The sequence below is a fragment of the Rattus norvegicus genome, chromosome 13 (assembly GCF_021556685.1).
Source record: "Rattus norvegicus strain SHRSP/BbbUtx chromosome 13, alternate assembly SHRSP_T2T, whole genome shotgun sequence".
NCBI classification, from domain to species: Eukaryota; Metazoa; Chordata; class Mammalia; order Rodentia; family Muridae; genus Rattus; species Rattus norvegicus.
This window is the reverse complement of record NC_141546.1, coordinates 30,160,273-30,185,410: the sequence shown is the minus strand read 5'-3', so window position 1 is coordinate 30,185,410 and position 25,138 is coordinate 30,160,273.

The window sequence follows — 25,138 nt, the reverse complement described above, 5'->3', positions numbered from 1 at the left end:
TACTGAATTCACAATGATACTTAGTGTCCGTTTCTTAAAATGTTGTTACATATTGAAAAGCACACTCATACAAGCATGTCCCATTGGGAACTTACTGAATTCGCCTAGAAATTTTGATTCCATTCGTGAAAATTTTTCTATATCCCGAACAGTCCACTTATTACTACTGCGGCCTATTGGGAACTAACCGAATTCACCATGTTACTCAGATTCGGCACACCAAATTTTGATAAATCTTTAGAAGTACGCATATTACAAGAGCCTGCTACTGGGAACTAACTGAATTCACAGAGAAACAGTGTTTCCGTTCCTAAAAACGTTACTCTATCTTGAATAACAAGCTTATTACATGCGAATGCTATTGGGAACCTACTGAATTCACCATGATACTTAGCGTCCGTTCCTTAAAATGTTGTTACATATTGAAAAGCACACTCATACAAGCATGTCCCATTGGGAACTCACTGAATTCGCCTAGAAATTTTGATTCCATTCGTGAAAATTTTTCTATATACCAAACAGTCCACTTATTACTACTGCGGCCTATTGGGAACTAACCGAATTCACCATGTTACTCACATTCGGCACACCAAATTTTGATAAATCTTTAGAAGTACGCATATTACAAGAGCCTGCTACTGGGAACTAACTGAATTCACAGAGAAACAGTGTTTCCGTTCCTTAAAACGTTGCTCTATCTTGAATAACAAGCTTATTACATGCGAATCCTATTGGGAACCTACTGAATTCACCATGATACTTAGCGTCCGTTCCTTAAAATGTTGTTACATATTGAAAAGCACACTCATACAAGCATGTCCCATTGGGAACTCACTGAATTCGCCTAGACATTTTGATTCCATTCGTGAAAATTTTTCTATATCCCGAACACTCCACTTATTACTACTGCGGCCTATTGGGAACTAACCGAATTCACCATGTTACTCAGATTCAGCACACCAAATTTTGATAAATCTTTAGAAGTACGCATATTACAAGAGCCTGCTACTGGGAACTAACTGAATTCACAGAGAAACAGTGTTTCCGTTCCTTAAAACGTTTCTCTTCTTGAATAACAAGCTTATTACATGCGAATCCTAATGGGAACCTACTGAATTCACCATGTTACTTAGAGTCCGTTCCTTAAAATGTTGTTATATGTTGAAAAGCACACTCATACAAGCATGTCCCTTTGGGAACTCACTGAATTCGCCTAGAAATTTTGATTCCATTCGTGAAAATTTTTCTATATCCCGAACAGTCCACTTATTACTACTGCGGCCTATTGGGAACTAACCGAATTCACCATGTTACTCAGATTCGGCACACCATATTTTGATAAATCTTTAGAAGTACGCATATTACAAGAGCCTGCTAAAGGGAACTAACTGAATTCACAGAGAAACAGTGTTTCCGTTCCTTAAAACGTTGCTCTATCTTGAATAACAAGCTTATTACATGCGAAACCTATTGGGAACCTACTGAATTCACAATGATACTTAGTGTCCGTTCCTTAAAATGTTGTTACATACTGAAAAGCACACTCATACAAGCATGTCCCATTGGGAACTCACTGAATTCGCCTAGACATTTTGATTCCATTCGTGAAAATTTTTCTATATCCCGAACACTCCACTTATTACTACTGCGGCCTATTGGGAACTAACCGAATTCACCATGTTACTCAGATTCGGCACACCAAATTTTGATAAATCTTTAGAAGTACGCAAATTACAAGAGCCTGCTACTGGGAACTAACTGAATTCACTGAGAAACAGTGTTTCCGTTCCTTAAAACGTTGCTCTATCTTGAATAACAAGCTTATTACATGCGAATCCTATTGGGAACCTACTGAATTCACCATGTTACTTAGAGTCCGTTCCTTAAAATGTTGTTACATATTGAAAAGCACACTCATAGAAGCATGTCCCATTGGGAACTCACTGAATTCGCCTAGAAATTTTGATTCCATTTGTGAAAATTTTTCTATATCCCGAACAGTCCACTTATTACTACTGCGGCCTATTGGGAACTAACCGAATTCACCATGTTACTCAGATTCGGCACACCAAATTTTGATAAATCTTTAGAAGTACGCATATTACAAGAGCCTGCTACTGGGAACTAACTGAATTCACAGAGAAACAGTGTTTCCGTTCCTTAAAACGTTGCTCTATCTTGAATAACAAGCTTATTACATGCGAATCCTATTGGGAACCTACTGAATTCACCATGATACTTAGCGTCCGTTCCTTAAAATGTTGTTACATATTGTAAAGCACACTCATACAAGCATGTCCCATTGGGAACTCACTGAATTCGCCTAGACATTTTGATTCCATTTGTGAAAATTTTTCTATATCCCGAACACTCCACTTATTACTACTGCGGCCTATTGGGAACTAACCGAATTCACCATGTTACTCAGATTCGGCACACCATATTTTGATAAATATTTAGAAGTACGCATATTACAAGAGCCTGCTACTGGGAACTAACTGAATTCACAGAGAAAGAGTGTTTCCGTTCCTTAAAACGTTGCTCTATCTTGAATAACAAGCTTATTACATGCGAAACCTATTGGGAACCTACTGAATTCACAATGATACTTAGTGTCCGTTCCTTAAAATGTTGTTACATACTGAAAAGCACACTCATACAAGCATGTCCCATTAAGAACTCACTGAATTCGCCTAGACATTTTGATTCCATTCGTGAAAATTTTTCTATATCCCGAACACTCCACTTATTACTACTGCGGCCTATTGGGAACTAACCGAATTCACCTTGTTACTCAGATTCGGCACACCAAATTTTGATAAATCTTTAGAAGTACGCATATTACAAGAGCCTGCTACTGGGAACTAACTGAATTCACAGAGAAACAGTGTTTCCGTTCCTTAGAACGTTGCTCTATCTTGAATAACAAGCTTATTACATGCGAATCCTATTGGGAACCTACTGAATTCACCATGATACTTAGCGTCCGTTCCTTAAAATGTTGTTACATATTGAAAAGCACACTCATACAAGCATGTCCCATTGGGAACTCACTGAATTCGCCTAGACATTTTGATTCCATTCGTGAAAATTTTTCTATATCCCGAACACTCCACTTATTACTCCTGGGGCCTATTGGGAACTAACCGAATTCACCATGTTACTCAGATTCGGCACACCAAATTTTGATAAATCTTTAGAAGTACGCAAATTACAAGAGCCTGCTACTGGGAACTAACTGAATTCACTGAGAAACAGTGTTTCCGTTCCTTAAAACGTTGCTCTATCTTGAATAACAAGCTTATTACATGCGAATCCTATTGGGAACCTACTGAATTCACCATGTTACTTAGAGTCCGTTCCTTAAAATGTTGTTACATATTGAAAAGCACACTCATACAAGCATGTCCCATTGCGAACTCACTGAATTCGCCTAGAAATTTTGATTCCATTTGTGAAAATTTTTCTATATCCCGAACAGTCCACTTATTACTACTGCGGCCTATTGGGAACTAACCGAATTCACCATGTTACTCAGATTCGGCACACCAAATTTTGATAAATCTTTAGAAGTACGCATATTACAAGAGCCTGCTACTGGGAACTAACTGAATTCACTGAGAAACAGTGTTTCCGTTCCTTAAAACGTTGCTCTATCTTGAATAACAGGCTTATTACATGCGAATCCTATTGGGAACCTACTGAATTCACCATGATACTTAGCGTCCGTTCCTTAAAATGTTGTTACATATTGAAAAGCACACTCATACAAGCATGTCCCATTGGGAACTCACTGAATTCGCCTAGACATTTTGATTCCATTCGTGAAAATTTTTCTATATCCCGAACACTCCACTTATTACTACTGCGGCCTATTGGGAACTAACCGAATTCACCATGTTACTCAGATTCGGCACACCAAATTTTGATAAATCTTTAGAAGTACGCAAATTAGAAGAGCCTGCTACTGGGAACTAACTGAATTCACTGAGAAACAGTGTTTCCTTTCCTTAAAACGTTTCTCTTCTTGAATAACAAGCTTATTACATGCGAATCCTAATGGGAACCTACTGAATTCACCATGTTACTTAGAGTCCGTTCCTTAAAATGTTGTTACATGTTGAAAAGCACACTCATACAAGCATGTCCCTTTGGGAACTCACTGAATTCGCCTAGAAATTTTGATTCCATTCGTGAAAATTTTTCTATATCCCGAACAGTCCACTTATTACTACTGCGGCCTATTGGGAACTAACCGAATTCACCATGTTACTCAGATTCGGCACACCATATTTGATAAATCTTTAGAAGTACGCATATTACAAGAGCCTGCTACTGGGAACTAACTGAATTCACAGAGAAACAGTGTTTCCGTTCCTTAAAACGTTGCTCTATCTTGAATAACAAGCTTATTACATGCGAAACCTATTGGGAACCTACTGAATTCACAATGATACTTAGTGTCCGTTCCTTAAAATGTTGTTACATACTGAAAAGCACACTCATACAAGCATGTCCCATTAAGAACTCACTGAATTCGCCTAGACATTTTGATTCTATTCGTGAAAATTTTTCTAAATCCCGAACAGTCCACTTATTACTACTGCGGCCTATTGGGAACTAACCGAATTCACCATGTTACTCAGATTCGGCACACCAAATTTTGATAAATCTTTAGAAGTACGCATATTACAAGAGCCTGCTACTGGTAACTAACTGAATTCACAGAGAAACAGTGTTTCCGTTCCTTAGAACGTTGCTCTATCTTGAATAACAAGCTTATTACATGCGAATCCTATTGGGAACCTACTGAATTCACCATGATACTTAGCGTCTGTTCCTTAAAATGTTGTTACATATTGAAAAGCACACTCATACAAGCATGTCCCATTGGGAACTCACTGAATTCGCCTAGACATTTTGATTCCATTCGTGAAAATTTTTCTATATCCCGAACACTCCACTTATTACTACTGGGGCCTATTGGGAACTAACCGAATTCACCATGTTACTCAGATTCGGCACACCAAATTTTGATAAATCTTTAGAAGTACGCAAATTACAAGAGCCTGCTACTGGGAACTAACTGAATTCACTGAGAAACAGTGTTTCCGTTCCTTAAAACGTTGCTCTATCTTGAATAACAAGCTTATTACATGCGAATCCTATTGGGAACCTACTGAATTCACCATGTTACTTAGAGTCCGTTCCTTAAAATGTTGTTACATATTGAAAAGCACACTCATACAAGCATGTCCCATTGGGAACTCACTGAATTCGCCTAGAAATTTTGATTCCATTTGTGAAAATTTTTCTATATCCCGAACAGTCCACTTATTACTACTGCGGCCTATTGGGAACTAACCGAATTCACCATGTTACTCAGATTCGGCACACCAAATTTTGATAAATCTTTAGAAGTACGCATATTACAAGAGCCTGCTACTGGGAACTAACTGAATTCACAGAGAAACAGTGTTTCCGTTCCTTAAAACGTTTCTCTTCTTGAATAACAAGCTTATTACATGCGAATCCTAATGGGAACGTACTGAATTCACCATGTTACTTAGAGTCCGTTCCTTAAAATGTTGTTACATGTTGAAAAGCACACTCATACAAGCATGTCCCTTTGGGAACTCACTGAATTCGCCTAGAAATTTTGATTCCATTCGTGAAAATTTTTCTATATCCCGAACAGTCCACTTATTACTACTGCGGCCAATGGGAACTAACCGAATTCACCATGTTACTCAGATTCGGCACACCATATTTTGATAAATCTTTAGAAGTACGCATATTACAAGAGCCTGCTACTGGGAACTAACTGAATTCACAGAGAAACAGTGTTTCCGTTCCTTAAAACGTTGCTCTATCTTGAATAACAAGCTTATTACATGCGAAACCTATTGGGAACCTACTGAATTCACAATGATACTTAGTGTCCGTTCCTTAAAATGTTGTTACATACTGAAAAGCACACTCATACAAGCATGTCCCATTGAGAACTCACTGAATTCGCCTAGACATTTTGATTCCATTCGTGAAAATTTTTCTATATCCCGAACAGTCCACTTATTACTACTGCGGCCTATTGGGAACTAACCGAATTCACCATGTTACTCAGATTCGGCACACCAAATTTTGATAAATCTTTAGAAGTACGCAAATTAGAAGAGCCTGCTACTGGGAACTAACTGAATTCACTGAGAAACAGTGTTTCCGTTCCTTAAAACGTTGCTCTATCTTGAATAACAAGCTTTTTACATGCGAATCCTATTGGGAACCTACTGAATTCACCATGTTACTTAGAGTCCGTTCCTTAAAATGTTGTTACATATTGAAAAGCACACTCATACAAGCATGTCCCATTGGGAACTCACTGAATTCGCCTAGAAATTTTGATTCCATTCGTGAAAATTTTTCTATATCCCGAACAGTCCAATTAGTACTACTGCGGCCTATTGGGAACTAACCGAATTCACCATGTTACTCAGATTCGGCACACCAAATTTTGATAAATCTTTAGAAGTACGCATATTACAAGAGCCTGCTACTGGGAACTAACTGAATTCACAGAGAAACAGTGTTTCCGTTCCTAAAAACGTTACTCTATGTTGAATAACAAGCTTATTACATGCGAATGCTATTGGGAACCTACTGAATTCACCATGATACTTAGCGTCTGTTCCTTAAAATGTTGTTACATATTGAAAAGCACACTCATACAAGCATGTCCCATTGGGAACTCACTGAATTCGACTAGAAATTTTGATTCCATTCGTGAATATTTTTCTATATCCCGAACACTCCACTTCTTACTACTGCGGCCTATTGGGAACTAACCGAATTCACCATGTTACTCAGATTCGGCACACCAAATTTTGATAAATCTTTAGAAGTACACATATTACTAGAGCCTGCTACTGGGAACTAACTGAATTCACAGAGAAACAGAGTTTTCCGTTCCTTAAAACGTTGCTCTATCTTGAATAACAAGCTTATTACATGAGAATCCTATTGGTAACCTGCTGAATTCACCATGATACTTAGAGTCCGTTCCTTAAAATGTTGTTACATATTGAAAAGCACACTCATACAAGCATGTCCCATTGGGAACTCACTGAATTCGCCTAGAAATTTTGAATCCTTTCGTGAAAATTTTTCTATATCCCGAACACTACACTTATTACTACTGCGGCCTACTGGGAACAAACCGAATTCACCATGTTACTCAGATTCGGCACATCAAATTTTGATAAATCTTTAGAAGTACGCATATTACAAGAGCCTGCTACTGGGAACTAACTGAATTCACAGAGAAACAGTGTTTCTGTTCCTTAATACGTTGCTCTATCTTGAATAACGAGCTTATTACATGCGAATCCTATTGGGAACCTACTGAATTCACAATGATACTTAGTGTCCGTTCCTTAAAATGTTGTTACATATTGAAAAGCACACTCATACAAGCATGTCCCATTGGGAACTCACTGAATTCGCCTAGAAATTTTGATTCCATTCGTGAAAATTTTTCTATATCCCGAACACTCCACTTATTACTACTGCGGCCTATTGGGAACTAACCGAATTCACCATGTTACTCAGATTCGGCACACCAAATTTTGATAAATCTTTAGAAGTACGCATATTACAAGAGCCTGCTACTGGGAACTAACTGAATTCACAGAGAAACAGTGTTTCCATTCCTTAAAACGTTGCTCTATATTGAATAACAAGCTTTTTACATGCGAATGCTATTGGGAACCTACTGAATTCACGATGATACTTAGCCTCCGAACCTTAAAATGTTGTTACATATTGAAAAGCACACTCATACAAGCATGTCCCATTGGGAACTCACTGAATTCGCCTAGAAATTTTGATTCCATTCGTGAAAATTTTTCTATATCCCGAACAGTCCACTTATTACTACTGCGGCCTATTGGGAACTAACCGAATTCACCATGTTACTCAGATTCGGCACACCAAATTTTGATGAATCTTTAGAAGTACGCAGATTACAAGAGCCTGCTACTGGGAACTAACTGAATTCACAGAGAAACAGTGTTTCCGTTCCTTAGAACGTTGCTCTATCTTGAATAACAAGCTTATTACATGCGAATCCTATTGGGAACCTACTGAATTCACCATGATACTTAGCGTCCGTTCCTTAAAATGTTGTTACATATTGAAAAGCACACTCATACAAGCATGTCCCATTGGGAACTCACTGAATTCGCCTAGAAAATTTGATTCCATTCGTGAAAATTTTTCTATGTCCCGAACACTCCACTTGTTACTACTGCGGCCTATTGGGAACTAACCGAATTCACCATGTTACTCAGATTCGGCACACCAAATTTTGATAAATCTTTAGAAGTACGCATATTACAAGAGCCTGCTACTGGGAACTAACTGAATTCACAGAGAAACAGTGTTTCCGTTCCTTAGAACGTTGCTCTATCTTGAATAACAAACTTATTACATGAGAATCCTATTGGGAACCTACTGAATTCACCATGATACTTAGCGTCCGTTCCTTAAAATGTTGTTACATATTGAAAAGCACCCTCATACAAGCATGTCCCATTGGGAACTCACTGAATTCGCATAGAAATTTTGATTCCATTCGTGAAAATTTTTGTATATCCCGAACACTCCACTTATTACTACTGCGGCCTATTGGGAACTAACCGAATTCACCATGTTACTCAGATTCGGCACACCAAATTTTGATAAATCTTTAGAAGTACGCATATTACAAGAGCCTGCTACTGGGAACTAACTCAATTCACAGAGAAACAGTGTTTCCGTTCCTTAAAACGTTGCTCTATCTTGAATAACAAGCTTATTACATGCGAATCTTATTGGGAACCTACTGAATTCACCATGTTACTTAGAGTCCGTTCCTTAAAATGTTGTAACATATTGAAAAGCACACTCATACAAGCATGTCCCATTGGGAACTCACTGAATTCGCCTACTAATTTTGATTCCATTCCTGAAAATTTTTCTTTATCCCGAACACTCCACTTATTACTACTGCGGCCTATTGGGAACTAACCGAATTCACCATGTTACTCAGATTCGGCACACCAAATTTTGATAAATCTTTAGAAGTACGCATATTACAAGAGCCTGCTACTGGGAACTAACTGAATTCACAGAAACAGTGTTTCCGTTCCTTAAAACGTTGCTCTATCTTGAATAACAAGCTTATTACATGCGAATCCTATTGGGAACCTACTGAATTCACCATGATACTTAGCGTCCGTTCCTTAAAATGTTGTTACATATTGAAAAGCACACTCATACAAGCATGTCCCATTTGGAACTCACTGAATTCGCCTAGAAATTTTGATTCCATTCGTGAAAATTTTTCTATATCCCGAACAGTCCACTTATTACTACTGCGGCCTAATGGGAACTAACCGAATTCACCATGTTACTCAAATTCGGCACACCAAATTTTGATAAATCTTTAGAAGTACGCATATTACAAGAGCCTGCTACTGGGAACTAACTGAATTCACAGAGAAACAGTGTTTCCCTTCCTTAGAACGTTGCTCTAACTTGAATAACAAGCTTATTACATGAGAATCCTACTGGGAACCTACTGAATTCACCATGATACTTAGCGTCCGTTCCTTAAAATGTTGTTACATATTGAAAAGCACACTCATACAAGCATGTCCCATTGGGAACTCACTGAATTCGCCTAGAAATTTTGATTCCATTCGTGAAAATTTTTGTATATCCCGAACACTCCACTTATTACTACTGCGGCCTATTGGGTACTAACCGAATTCACCATGTTACTCAGATTGGGCACACCAAATTTTGATAAATCTTTAGAAGTACGCATATTACAAGAGTCTGCTACTGGGAACTAACTGAATTCACAGAGAAACAGTGTTTCCGTTCCGTAAACGTTGCTCGATCTTGAATAACAAGCTTATTACATGCGAATCCTATTGGGAAACCACTGAATTCACCATGATACTTATTCCGTTCCTTAAAATGTTGTTACATATTGAAAAGCACACTCATACAAGCATGTCCCATTGGGAACTCACTGAATTCGCCTAGAAATTTTGATTCCATTCGTGAAAATTTTTCTTTATCCCGAACAGTCCACTTATTACTACTGCGGCCTATTGGGAACTAACCGAATTCACCATGTTACTCAGATTCGGCACACCAAATTTTGATAAATCTTTAGAAGTACGCATATTGCAAGAGCCTGCTACTGGGAGCTAACTGAATTCACAGAGAAACAGTGTTTCCGTTCCTTAAATCGTTGCTCTATCTTGAATAACAAGCTTTTTACATGCGAATGTATTGGGAACCTACTGAATTCACCATGTTACTTAGAGTCCGTTCCTTAAAATGTTGTTACATATTGAAAAGCACACTCATACAAGCATGTCCCATTGGGAACTCACTGAATTCGCCTAGAAATTTGATTCCATTCGTGACAATTTTTCTATATCACGAACAGTCCACTTATTACTACTGCGGCCTATTGTGAACTAACCGAATTCACCATGTTACTCAGATTTCGCACAGCAAATTTTGATAAATCTTTAGAAGTACGCATATTACAAGAGCCTGCTACTGGGAACTAACTGAATTCACAGAGAAACAGTGTTTACGTTCCTTAAAACGTTGCTCTATCTTGAATAACAAGTTTATTCCATGCGAATCCTATTGGGAACCTACTGAATTCACCATGATACTTAGCGTCCATTCCTTAAAATATTGTTACATATTGAAAGCACACTCATACAAGAATGTCCCATTGGGAACTCACTGAATTCGCCTAGAAATTTTGATTCCATTCGTGAAAATTTTTCTATATCCCGAACAGTCCACTTATTACTACTGCGGCCTATTGGGAACTAACCGAATTCACCATGTTACTCAGATTTGGCACACCAAATTTTGATAAATCTTTAGAAGTACGCATATTACAAGAGCCTGCTACTGGGAACTAACTGAATTCACAGAGAAACAGTGTTTCCGTTCCTTAGAACGTTGCTCTATCTTGAATAACAAGCTTATTACATGAGAATCCTATTGGGAACCTACTGAATTCACCATGATACTTAGCGTCCGTTCCTTAAAATGTTGTTACATATTGAAAAGCACACTCATACAAGCATGTCCCATTGGGAACTCACTGAATTCGCCTAGAAATATTGATTCCATTCGTGAAAATTTTTCTATGTCCCGAACACTCCACTTATTACTACTGCGGCCTATTGGGAACTAACCGAATTCACCATGTTACTCAGATTCGGCACACCAAATTTTGATAAATCTTTAGAAGTACGTATATTACAAGAGCCTGCTACTGGGAACTAAGTGAATTCACAGAGAAACAGTGTTTCCGTTCCTTAAAACGTTGCTCTATCTTGAATAACAAGCTTATTACATGCGAATCCTATTGGGAACCTACTGAATTCACCATGATACTTAGCGTCCGTTCCTTAAAATGTTGTTACATATTGAAAAGCACACTCATACAAGCATGTCCCATTTGGAACTCACTGAATTCGCCTAGAAATTTTGATTCCATTCGTGAAAATTTTTCTATATCCCGAACAGTCCACTTATTACTACTGCGGCCTATTGGGAACTAACCGAATTCACCATGTTACTCAGATTCGGCACACCAAATTTTGATAAATCTTTAGAAGTACGCATATTACAAGAGCCTGCTACTGGGAACTAACTGAATTCACAGAGAAACAGTGTTTCCGTTCCTTAGAACGTTGCTCTATCTTGAATAACAAGCTTATTACATTAGAATCCTATTGGGAACCTACTGAATTCACCATGATACTTAGCGTCCGTTCCTTAAAATGTTGTTACATATTGAGAAGCACACTCATACAAGCATGTCCCATTGGGAACTCACTGAATTCGCCTAGAAATTTTGATTCCATTCGTGAATATTTTTCTATATCCCGAACATTCCACTCATTACTACTGCTGCCTATTGGGAACTAACCGAATTCACCATGTTACTCAGATTCGGCACACCAAATTTTGATAAATCTTTAGAAGTACGCATATTACAAGAGCCTGCTACTGGGAACTAACTGAATTCACAGAGAAACAGTGTTTCCGTTCCTTAGAACGTTGCTCTATCTTGAATAACAAGCTTATTACATGAGAATGCTATTGGGAACCTACTGAATTCACCATGATACTTAGCGTCCGTTCCTTAAAATGTTGTTACATATTGAAAAGCACACTCATACAAGCATGTCCCATTGGGAACTCACTGAATTCGCCTAGAAATTTTGATTCCATTCGTGAAAATTTTTCTATATCCCGAACACTCCACTTATTACTACTGCGGCCTATTGGGAACTAACCGAATTCACCATGTTACTCAGATTCGGCACACCAAATTTTGATAAATCTTTAGAAGTACGCATATTACAAGAGCCTGCTACTGGGAACTAACTGAATTCACAGAGAAACAGTGTTTCCATTCCTTAAAACGTTGCTCTATATTGAATAACAAGCTTTTTACATGCGAATGCTATTGGGAACCTACTGAATTCACAATGATACTTAGCCTCCGAACCTTAAAATGTTGTTACATATTGAAAAACACACTCATACAAGCATGTCCCATTGGGAACTCACTGAATTCGCCTAGAAATTTTGATTCCATTCGTGAAAATTTTTATATATCCCGAACACTCCACTTATTACTACTGCGGCCTATTGGGAACTAACCGAATTCACCATGTTACTCAGATTCGGCACACCAAATTTTGATGAATCTTTAGAAGTACGCATATTAAAAGAGACTGCTACTGGGAACTAACTGAATTCACAGAGAAACAGTGTTTCCGTTCCTTAAAACGTTGCTCTATCTTGAATAACATGCTTTTTCATGCGAATCCTATTGGCAACCTACTGAATTCACCATGTTACTTAGAGTCCGTTCCTTAAAATGTTGTTACATATTGAAAAGCACACTCATACAAGCATGTCCCATTGGGAACTCACAGAATTCGCCTAGAAATTTTGAATCCATTCGTGAAAATTTTTGTATATCCCGAACACTCCACTTATTACTACTGCGGCCTATTGTGAACTAACCGAATTCACCATGTTACTCAGATTCGGCACACCAAATTTTGATAAATCTTTAGAAGTACGCATATTACAAGAGTCTGCTACTGGGAACTAACTGAATTCACAGAGAAACAGTGTTTCCGTTCCCTAAACGTTGCTCTATATTGAATAACAAGCTTATTACATGCGAATCCTATTGGGAACCTACTGAATTCACCATGTTACTTAGAGTCCGTTCCTTAAAATGTTGTTACATATTGAAAAGCACACTCATACAAGCATGTCCCATTGGGAACTCACTGAATTCGCCTAGAAATTTTGATTCCATTCGTGAAAATTTTTGTATATCCCGAACACTCCACTTATTACTACTGCGGCCTATTGGGAACTAACTGAATTCACCATGTTACTCAGATTCGGCACACCAAATTGATAAATCTTTAGAAGTACGCATATTACAAGAGTCTGCTACTGGGAACTAACTGAATTCACAGAGAAACAGTGTTTCCTTTCCGTAAACGTTGCTCGATCTTGAATAACAAGCTTATTACATGCGAATCCTATTGGGAAACCACTGAATTCACCATGATACTTAGTCCGTTCCTTAAAATGTTGTTACATATTGAAAAGCACACTCATACAAGCATGTCCCATTGGGAACTCACTGAATTCGCCTAGAAATTTTGATTCCATTCGTGAAAAATTTCCAATATCCCGAACAGTCCTCTTATTACTACTGCGGCCTATTGGGAACTAACCGAATTCACCATGTTACCCAGATTCGGCACACCAAATTTTGATAAATCTTTAGAAGTACGCATATTACAAGAGCCTGCTACTGGGAACTAACTGAATTCACAGAGAAACAGTGTTTCCGTTCCTTAAAACTTTGCTCTATCTTGAATAACAAGCTTATTACATGCGAATCCTATTGGGAACCTACGGAATTCACCATGATACTTAGCGTCCGTTCCTTAAAATATTATTACATATTGAAAAGCACACTCATACAAGCATGTCCCATTGGGAACTCAATGAATTCGCCTAGAAATTTGATTCCATTCGTGAAAATTTTTCTATATCCCGAACATTTTACTTATTACTACTGCGGCCTATTGGGAACTAACCGAATTCACCATGTTACTCAGATTTGGCACACCAAATTTTGATAAATCTTTAGAAGTACGCATATTACAAGAGCCTGCTACTGGGAACTAACTGAATTCACAGAGAAACAGTGTTTCCGTTCCTTAGAACGTTGCTCTATCTTGAATAACAAGCTTATTACATGAGAATCCTATTGGGAACCTACTGAATTCACCATGATACTTAGCGTCCGTTCCTTAAAATGTTGTTACATATTGAAAAGCACACTCATACAAGCATGTCCCATTGGGAACTCACTGAATTCGCCTAGAAATTTTGATTCCATTCGTGAAAATTTTTCTATGTCCCGAACACTCCACTTATTACTACTGCGGCCTATTGGGAACTAACCGAATTCACCATGTTACTCAGATTCGGCACACCAAATTTTGATAAATCTTTAGAAGTACGTATATTACAAGAGCCTGCTACTGGGAACTAAGTGAATTCACAGAGAAACAGTGTTTCCGTTCCTTAAAACGTTGCTCTATCTTGAATAACAAGCTTATTACATGCGAATCCTATTGGGAACCTACTGAATTCACCATGATACTTAGCGTCCGTTCCTTAAAATGTTGTTACATATTGAAAAGCACACTCATACAAGCATGTCCCATTTGGAACTCACTGAATTCGCCTAGAAATTTTGATTCCATTCGTGAAAATTTTTCTATATCCCGAACAGTCCACTTATTACTACTGCGGCCTATTTGGAACTAACCGAATTCACCATGTTACTCAGATTCGGCACACCAAATTTTGATAAATCTTTAGAAGTACGCATATTACAAGAGCCTGCTACTGGGAACTAACTGAATTCACAGAGAAACAGTGTTTCCGTTCCTTAGAACGTTGCTCTATCTTGAATAACAAGCTTATTACATTAGAATCCTATTGGGAACCTACTGAATTCACCATGATACTTAGCGTCCGTTCCTTAAAATGTTGTTACATATTGAGAAGCACACTCATACAAGCATGTCCCATTGGGAACTCTCTGAATTCGCCTAGAAATTTTGATTCCATTCGTGAATATTTTTCTATATCCCGAACATTCCACTTATTACTACTGCTGCCTATTGGGAACTAACCGAATTCACCATGTTACTCAGATTCGGCACACCAAATTTTGATAAATCTTTAGAAGTACGCATATTACAAGAGCCTGCTACTGGGAACTAACTGAATTCACAGAGAAACAGTGTTTCCGTTCCTTAGAACGTTGCTCTATCTTGAATAACAAGCTTATTACATGAGAATGCTATTGGGAACCTACTGAATTCACCATGATACTTAGCGTCCGTTCCTTAAAATGTTGTTACATATTGAAAAGCACACTCATACAAGCATGTCCCATTGGGAACTCACTGAATTCGCCTAGAAATTTTGATTCCATTCGTGAAAATTTTTCTATATCCCGAACACTCCACTTATTACTACTGCGGCCTATTGGGAACTAACCGAATTCACCATGTTACTCAGATTCGGCACACCAAATTTTGATAAATCTTTAGAAGTACGCATATTACAAGAGCCTGCTACTGGGAACTAACTGAATTCACAGAGAAACAGTGTTTCCATTCCTTAAAACGTTGCTCTATATTGAATAACAAGCTTTTTACATGCGAATGCTATTGGGAACCTACTGAATTCACAATGATACTTAGCCTCCGAACCTTAAAATGTTGTTACATATTGAAAAGCACACTCATACAAGCATGTCCCATTGGGAACTCACTGAATTCGCCTAGAAATTTTGATTCCATTCGTGAAAATTTTTATATATCCCGAACACTCCACTTATTACTACTGCGGCCTATTGGGAACTAACCGAATTCACCATGTTACTCAGATTCGGCACACCAAATTTTGATGAATCTTTAGAAGTACGCATATTAAAAGAGACTGCTACTGGGAACTAACTGAATTCACAGAGAAACAGTGTTTCCGTTCCTTAAAACGTTGCTCTATCTTGAATAACATGCTTTTTCATGCGAATCCTATTGGCAACCTACTGAATTCACCATGTTACTTAGAGTCCGTTCCTTAAAATGTTGTTACATATTGAAAAGCACACTCATACAAGCATGTCCCATTGGGAACTCACAGAATTCGCCTAGAAATTTTGAATCCATTCGTGAAAATTTTTGTATATCCCGAACACTCCACTTATTACTACTGCGGCCTATTGTGAACTAACCGAATTCACCATGTTACTCAGATTCGGCACACCAAATTTTGATAAATCTTTAGAAGTACGCATATTACAAGAGTCTGCTACTGGGAACTAACTGAATTCACAGAGAAACAGTGTTCCGTTCCCTAAACGTTGCTCTATATTGAATAACAAGCTTATTACATGCGAATCCTATTGGGAACCTACTGAATTCACCATGTTACTTAGAGTCCGTTCCTTAAAATGTTGTTACATATTGAAAAGCACACTCATACAAGCATGTCCCATTGGGAACTCACTGAATTCGCCTAGAAATTTTGATTCCATTCGTGAAAATTTTTGTATATCCCGAACACTCCACTTATTACTACTGCGGCCTATTGGGAACTAACTGAATTCACCATGTTACTCAGATTCGGCACACCAAATTGATAAATCTTTAGAAGTACGCATATTACAAGAGCCTGCTACTGGGAACTAACTGAATTCACAGAGAAACAGTGTTTCCTTTCCGTAAACGTTGCTCGATCTTGAATAACAAGCTTATTACATGCGAATCCTATTGGGAAACCACTGAATTCACCATGATACTTAGTCCGTTCCTTAAAATGTTGTTACATATTGAAAAGCACACTCATACAAGCATGTCCCATTGGGAACTCACTGAATTCGCCTAGAAATTTTGATTCCATTCGTGAAAAATTTCCAATATCCCGAACAGTCCTCTTATTACTACTGCGGCCTATTGGGAACTAACCGAATTCACCATGTTACCCAGATTCGGCACACCAAATTTTGATAAATCTTTAGAAGTACGCATATTACAAGAGCCTGCTACTGGGAACTAACTGAATTCACAGAGAAACAGTGTTTCCGTTCCTTAAAACGTTGCTCTATCTTGAATAACAAGCTTATTACATGCGAATCCTATTGGGAACCTACGGAATTCACCATGATACTTAGCGTCCGTTCCTTAAAATATTATTACATATTGAAAAGCACACTCATACAAGCATGTCCCATTGGGAACTCACTGAATTCGCCTAGAAATTTTGATTCCGTTCGTGAAAAATTTCCAATATCCCGAACAGTCCTCTTATTACTACTGCGGCCTATTGGGAACTAACCGAATTCACCATGTTACCCAGATTCGGCACACCAAATTTTGATAAATCTTTAGAAGTACGCATATTACAAGAGCCTGCTACTGGGAACTAACTGAATTCACAGAGAAACAGTGTTTCCGTTCCTTAGAACGTTGCTCTATCTTGAATAACAAGCTTATTACATGAGAATCCTATTGGGAACCTACGGAATTCACCATGATACTTAGCGTCCGTTCCTTAAAATATTATTACATATTGAAAAGCACACTCATACAAGCATGTCCCATTGGGAACTCACTGAATTCGCCTAGAAATTTGATTCCATTCGTGAAAATTTTTGTATATCCCGAACACTCCACTTATTACTACTGCGGCCTATTGGGAACTAACCGAATTCACCATGTTACTCAGATTCGGCACACCAAATTTTGATAAATCTTTAGAAGTACGCATATTACAAGAGCCTGCTACTGGGAACTAACTGAATTCACAGAGAAACAGTGTTTCCGTTCCGTAAACGTTGCTCGATCTTGAATAACAAGCTTATTACATGCGAATCCTATTGGGAAACCACTGAATTCACCATGATACTTAGTCCGTTCCTTAAAATGTTGTTACATATTGAAAAGCACACTCATACAAGCATGTCCCATTGGGAACTCACTGAATTCGCCTAGAAATTTTGATTCCATTCGTGAAAATTTTTCTATATCCCGAACAGTCCACTTATTACTACTGCGGCCTATTGGGAACTAACCGAATTCACCATGTTACTCAGATTCGGCACACCAAATTTTGATAAATCTTTAGAAGTACGCATATTGCAAGAGCCTGCTACTGGGAGCTAACTGAATTCACAGAGAAACAGTGTTTCCGTTCCTTAAATCGTTGCTCTATCTTGAATAACAAGCTTTTTACATGCGAATGTATTGGGAACCTACTGAATTCACCATGTTACTTAGAGTCCGTTCCTTAAAATGTTGTTACATTTGAAAAGCACACTCATACAGGCATGTCCCATTGGGAACTCACTGAATTCGCCTACTAATTTTGATTCCATTCGTGAAAATTTTTCTGTATCCCGAACACTCCACTTATTACTAATGCGGCCTATTGGGAACTAACCGAATTCACCATGTTACTCAGATTCGGCACACCAAATTTTGATAAATCTTTAGAAGTACGCATATTACAAGAGCCTGCTACTGGGAACTAACTGAATTCACAGAGAAACAGTGTTTCCGTTCCTTAAAACGTTGCTCTATCTTGAATAACAAGCTTATTACATGCGAATCCTATTGGGAACCTACTGAATTCACCATGTTACTTAGAGTCCGTTCCTTAAAATGTTGTTACATATTGAAAAGCACACTCATACAAGCATGTCCCATTGGGAACTCACTGAATTCGCCTAGAAATTTGATTCCATTCGTGACAATTTTTCTATATCACGAACAGTCCACTTATTACTACTGCGGCCTATTGTGAACTAACCGAATTCACCATGTTACTCAGATTTCGCACAGCAAATTTTGATAAATCTTTAGAAGTACGCATATTACAAGAGCCTGCTACTGGGAACTAACTGAATTCACAGAGAAACAGTGTTTACGTTCCTTAAAACGTTGCTCTATCTTGAATAACAAGCTTATTCCATGCGAATCCTATTGGGAACCTACTGAATTCACCATGATACTTAGCGTCCATTCCTTAAAATATTGTTACATATTGAAAAGCACACTCATACAAGAATGTCCCATTGGGAACTCACTGAATTCGCCTAGAAATTTTGATTCCATTCGTGAAAATTTTTCTATATCCCGAACAGTCCACTTATTACTACTGCGGCCTATTGGGAACTAACCGAATTCACCATGTTACTCAGATTCGGCACACCAAATTTTGATAAATCTTTAGAAGTACGCATATTACAAGAGCCTGCTACTGGGAACTAACTGAATTCACAGAGAAACAGTGTTTCCGTTCCTTAGAACGTTGCTCTATCTTGAATAACAAGCTTATTACATGAGAATCCTATTGGGAACCTACTGAATTCACCATGATACTTAGCGTCCGTTCCTTAAAATGTTGTTACATATTGAAAAGCACACTCATACAAGCATGTCCCATTGGGAACTCACTGAATTCGCCTAGGAATTTTGATTCCATTCGTGAAAATTTTTCTATGTCCCGAACACTCCACTTATTACTACTGCGGCCTATTGGGAACTAACCGAATTCACCATGTTACTCAGATTCGGCACACCAAATTTTGATAAATCTTTAGAAGTACGTATATTACAAGAGCCTGCTACTGGGAACTAAGTGAATTCACAGAGAAACAGTGTTTCCGTTCCTTAAAACGTTGCTCTATCTTGAATAACAAGCTTATTACATGCGAATCCTATTGGGAACCTACTGAATTCACCATGATACTTAGCGTCCGTTCCTTAAAATGTTGTTACATATTGAAAAGCACACTCATACAAGCATGTCCCATTGGGAACTCACTGAATTCGCCTAGAAATTTTGATTCCATTCGTGAAAATTTTTCTATATCCCGAACAGTCCACTTATTACTACTGCGGCCTATTGGGAACTAACCGAATTCACCATGTTACTCAGATTCGGCACACCAAATTTTGATAAATCTTTAGAAGTACGCATATTACAAGAGCCTGCTACTGGGAACTAACTGAATTCACAGCGAAACAGTGTTTCCGTTCCTTAGAACGTTGCTCTATCTTGAATAACAAGCTTATTACATTAGAATCCTATTGGGAACCTACTGAATTCACCATGATACTTAGCGTCCGTTCCTTAAAATGTTGTTACATGTTGAAAAGCACACTCATACAAGCATGTCCCATTGGGAACTCACTGAATTCGCCTAGAAATTTTGATTCCATTCGTGAAAATTTTTGTATATCCCGAACACTCCACTTATTACTACTGCGGCCTATTGGGAACTAACCGAATTCACCATGTTACTCAGATTCGGCACACCAAATTTTGATAAATCTTTAGAAGTACGCATATTACAAGAGCCTGCTACTGGGAACTAACTGAATTCACAGAGAAACAGTGTTTCCGTTCCTTAAAACGTTGCTCTATCTTGAATAACAAGCTTATTACATGCGAATCCTATTGGGAACCTACTGAATTCACCATGTTACGTAGCGTCCGTTCCTTAAAATGTTGTTACATATTGAAAAGCACACTCATACAAGCATGTCCCATTGGGAACTCACTGAATTCGCCTAGAAATTTTGATTCCATTCGTGAAAATTTTTGTATATCCCGAACACTCCACTTATTACTACTGCGGCCTATTGGGAACTAACCGAATTCACCATGTTACTCAGATTCGGCACACCAAATCTTGATAAATCTTTAGAAGTACGCATATTACAAGAGCCTGCTACTGGGAACTAACTGAATTCACAGAGAAACAGTGTTTCCGTTCCTTAAAACGTTGCTCGATCTTGAATAACAAGCTTATTACATGCGAATCCTATTGGGAACCTACTGAATTCACCATGATACTTAGCGTCCGTTCCTTAAAATGTTGTTACATATTGAAAAGCACACTCATACAAGCATGTCCCATTGGGAACTCACTGAATTCGCCTAGAAATTTTGATTCCATTCGTGAAAATTTTTCTTTATCCCGAACAGTCCACTTATTACTACTGCGGCCTATTGGGAACTAACCGAATTCACCATGTTACTCAGATTCGGCACACCAAATTTTGATAAATCTTTAGAAGTACGCATATTGCAAGAGCCTGCTACTGGGAGCTAACTGAATTCACAGAGAAACAGTGTTTCCGTTCCTTAAATCGTTGCTCTATCTTGAATAACAAGCTTTTTACATGCGAATGTATTGGGAACCTACTGAATTCACCATGTTACTTAGAGTCCGTTCCTTAAAATGTTGTTACATTTGAAAAGCACACTCATACAGGCATGTCCCATTGGGAACTCACTGAATTCGCCTACTAATTTTGATTCCATTCGTGAAAATTTTTCTGTATCCCGAACACTCCACTTATTACTAATGCGGCCTATTGGGAACTAACCGAATTCACCATGTTACTCAGATTCGGCACACCAAATTTTGATAAATCTTTAGAAGTACGCATATTACAAGAGCCTGCTACTGGGAACTAACTGAATTCACAGAGAAACAGTGTTTCCGTTCCTTAAAACGTTGCTCTATCTTGAATAACAAGCTTATTACATGCGAATCCTATTGGGAACCTACTGAATTCACCATGTTACTTAGAGTCCGTTCCTTAAAATGTTGTTACATATTGAAAAGCACACTCATACAAGCATGTCCCATTGGGAACTCACTGAATTCGCCTAGAAATTTGATTCCATTCGTGACAATTTTTCTATATCACGAACAGTCCACTTATTACTACTGCGGCCTATTGTGAACTAACCGAATTCACCATGTTACTCAGATTTCGCACAGCAAATTTTGATAAATCTTTAGAAGTACGCATATTACAAGAGCCTGCTACTGGGAACTAACTGAATTCACAGAGAAACAGTGTTTACGTTCCTTAAAACGTTGCTCTATCTTGAATAACAAGCTTATTCCATGCGAATCCTATTGGGAACCTACTGAATTCACCATGATACTTAGCGTCCATTCCTTAAAATATTGTTACATATTGAAAAGCACACTCATACAAGAATGTCCCATTGGGAACTCACTGAATTCGCCTAGAAATTTTGATTCCATTCGTGAAAATTTTTCTATATCCCGAACAGTCCACTTATTACTACTGCGGCCTATTGGGAACTAACCGAATTCACCATGTTACTCAGATTTGGCACACCAAATTTTGATAAATCTTTAGAAGTACGCATATTACAAGAGCCTGCTACTGGGAACTAACTGAATTCACAGAGAAACAGTGTTTCCGTTCCTTAGAACGTTGCTCTATCTTGAATAACAAGCTTATTACATGAGAATCCTATTGGGAACCTACTGAATTCACCATGATACTTAGCGTCCGTTCCTTAAAATGTTGTTACATATTGAAAAGCACACTCATACAAGCATGTCCCATTGGGAACTCACTGAATTCGCCTAGGAATTTTGATTCCATTCGTGAAAATTTTTCTATGTCCCGAACACTCCACTTATTACTACTGCGGCCTATTGGGAACTAACCGAATTCACCATGTTACTCAGATTCGGCACACCAAATTTTGATAAATCTTTAGAAGTACGTATATTACAAGAGCCTGCTACTGGGAACTAAGTGAATTCACAGAGAAACAGTGTTTCCGTTCCTTAAAACGTTGCTCTATCTTGAATAACAAGCTTATTACATGCGAATCCTATTGGGAACCTACTGAATTCACCATGATACTTAGCGTCCGTTCCTTAAAATGTTGTTACATATTGAAAAGCACACTCATACAAGCATGTCCCATTGGGAACTCACTGAATTCGCCTAGAAATTTTGATTCCATTCGTGAAAATTTTTCTATATCCCGAACAGTCCACTTATTACTACTGCGGCCTATTGGGAACTAACCGAATTCACCATGTTACTCAGATTCGGCACACCAAATTTTGATAAATCTTTAGAAGTACGCATATTACAAGAGCCTGCTACTGGGAACTAACTGAATTCACAGCGAAACAGTGTTTCCGTTCCTTAGAACGTTGCTCTATCTTGAATAACAAGCTTATTACATTAGAATCCTATTGGGAACCTACTGAATTCACCATGATACTTAGCGTCCGTTCCTTAAAATGTTGTTACATGTTGAAAAGCACACTCATACAAGCATGTCCCATTGGGAACTCACTGAATTCGCCTAGAAATTTTGATTCCATTCGTGAAAATTTTTGTATATCCCGAACACTCCACTTATTACTACTGCGGCCTATTGGGAACTAACCGAATTCACCATGTTACTCAGATTCGGCACACCAAATTTTGATAAATCTTTAGAAGTACGCATATTACAAGAGCCTGCTACTGGGAACTAACTGAATTCACAGAGAAACAGTGTTTCCGTTCCTTAAAACGTTGCTCTATCTTGAATAACAAGCTTATTACATGCGAATCCTATTGGGAACCTACTGAATTCACCATGTTACGTAGCGTCCGTTCCTTAAAATGTTGTTACATATTGAAAAGCACACTCATACAAGCATGTCCCATTGGGAACTCACTGAATTCGCCTAGAAATTTTGATTCCATTCGTGAAAATTTTTGTATATCCCGAACACTCCACTTATTACTACTGCGGCCTATTGGGAACTAACCGAATTCACCATGTTACTCAGATTCGGCACACCAAATCTTGATAAATCTTTAGAAGTACGCATATTACAAGAGCCTGCTACTGGGAACTAACTGAATTCACAGAGAAACAGTGTTTCCGTTCCTTAAAACGTTGCTCTATCTTGAATAACAAGCTTATTACATGCGAATCCTATTGGGAACCTACTGAATTCACCATGATACTTAGCGTCCGTTCCTTAAAATGTTGTTACATATTGAAAAGCACACTCATACAAGCATGTCCCATTGGGAACTCACTGAATTCGCCTAGAAATTTTGATTCCATTCGTGAAAAATTTTCCATATCCCGAACAGTCCACTTATTACTACTGCGGCCTATTGGGAACTACCCGAATTCACCATGTTACTCAGATTCGGCACACCAAAATTTGATAAATCTTTTGAAGTACGCATATTACAAGAGCCTGCAACTGGGAACTAACTGAATTCACAGAGAAACAGTGTTTCCGTTCCTTAAAACGTTGCTCTATCTTGAATAACAAGCTTATTACATGCGAATCCTATTCAACCTACTGAATTCACCATGATACTTAGCGTCCGTTCCTTAAAATGTTGTTACATATTGAAAAGCACACTCATACAAGCATGTCCCATTGGGAACTCACTGAATTCGCCTAGAAATTTTGATTCCATTCGTGAAAATTTTTCTATATCCCGAACACTCCACTTATTACTACTGCGGCCTATTGGGAACTAACCGAATTCACCATGTTACTCAGATTCGGCACACCAAATTTTGATAAATCTTTAGAAGTACGCATATTACAAGAGCCTGCTACTGGGAACTAACTGAATTCACAGAGAAACAGTGTTTCCATTCCTTAAAACGTTGCTCTATATTGAATAACAAGCTTTTTACATGCGAATGCTATTGGGAACCTACTGAATTCACGATGATACTTAGCCTCCGAACCTTAAAATGTTGTTACATATTGAAAAGCACAGTCATACAAGCATGTCCCATTGGGAACTCACTGAATTCGCCTAGAAATTTTGATTCCATTCGTGAAAATTTTTCTATATCCCGAACACTCCACTTATTACTACTGCGGCCTATTGGGAACTAACCGAATTCACCATGTTACTCAGATTCGGCACACCAAATTTTGATAAATCTTTAGAAGTACGCATATTACAAGAGCCTGCTACTGGGAACTAACTGAATTCACAGGGAAACAGTGTTTCCATTCCTTAAAACGTTGCTCTATATTGAATAACAACCTTTTTACATGCGAATGCTATTGGGAACCTACTGAATTCACGATGAT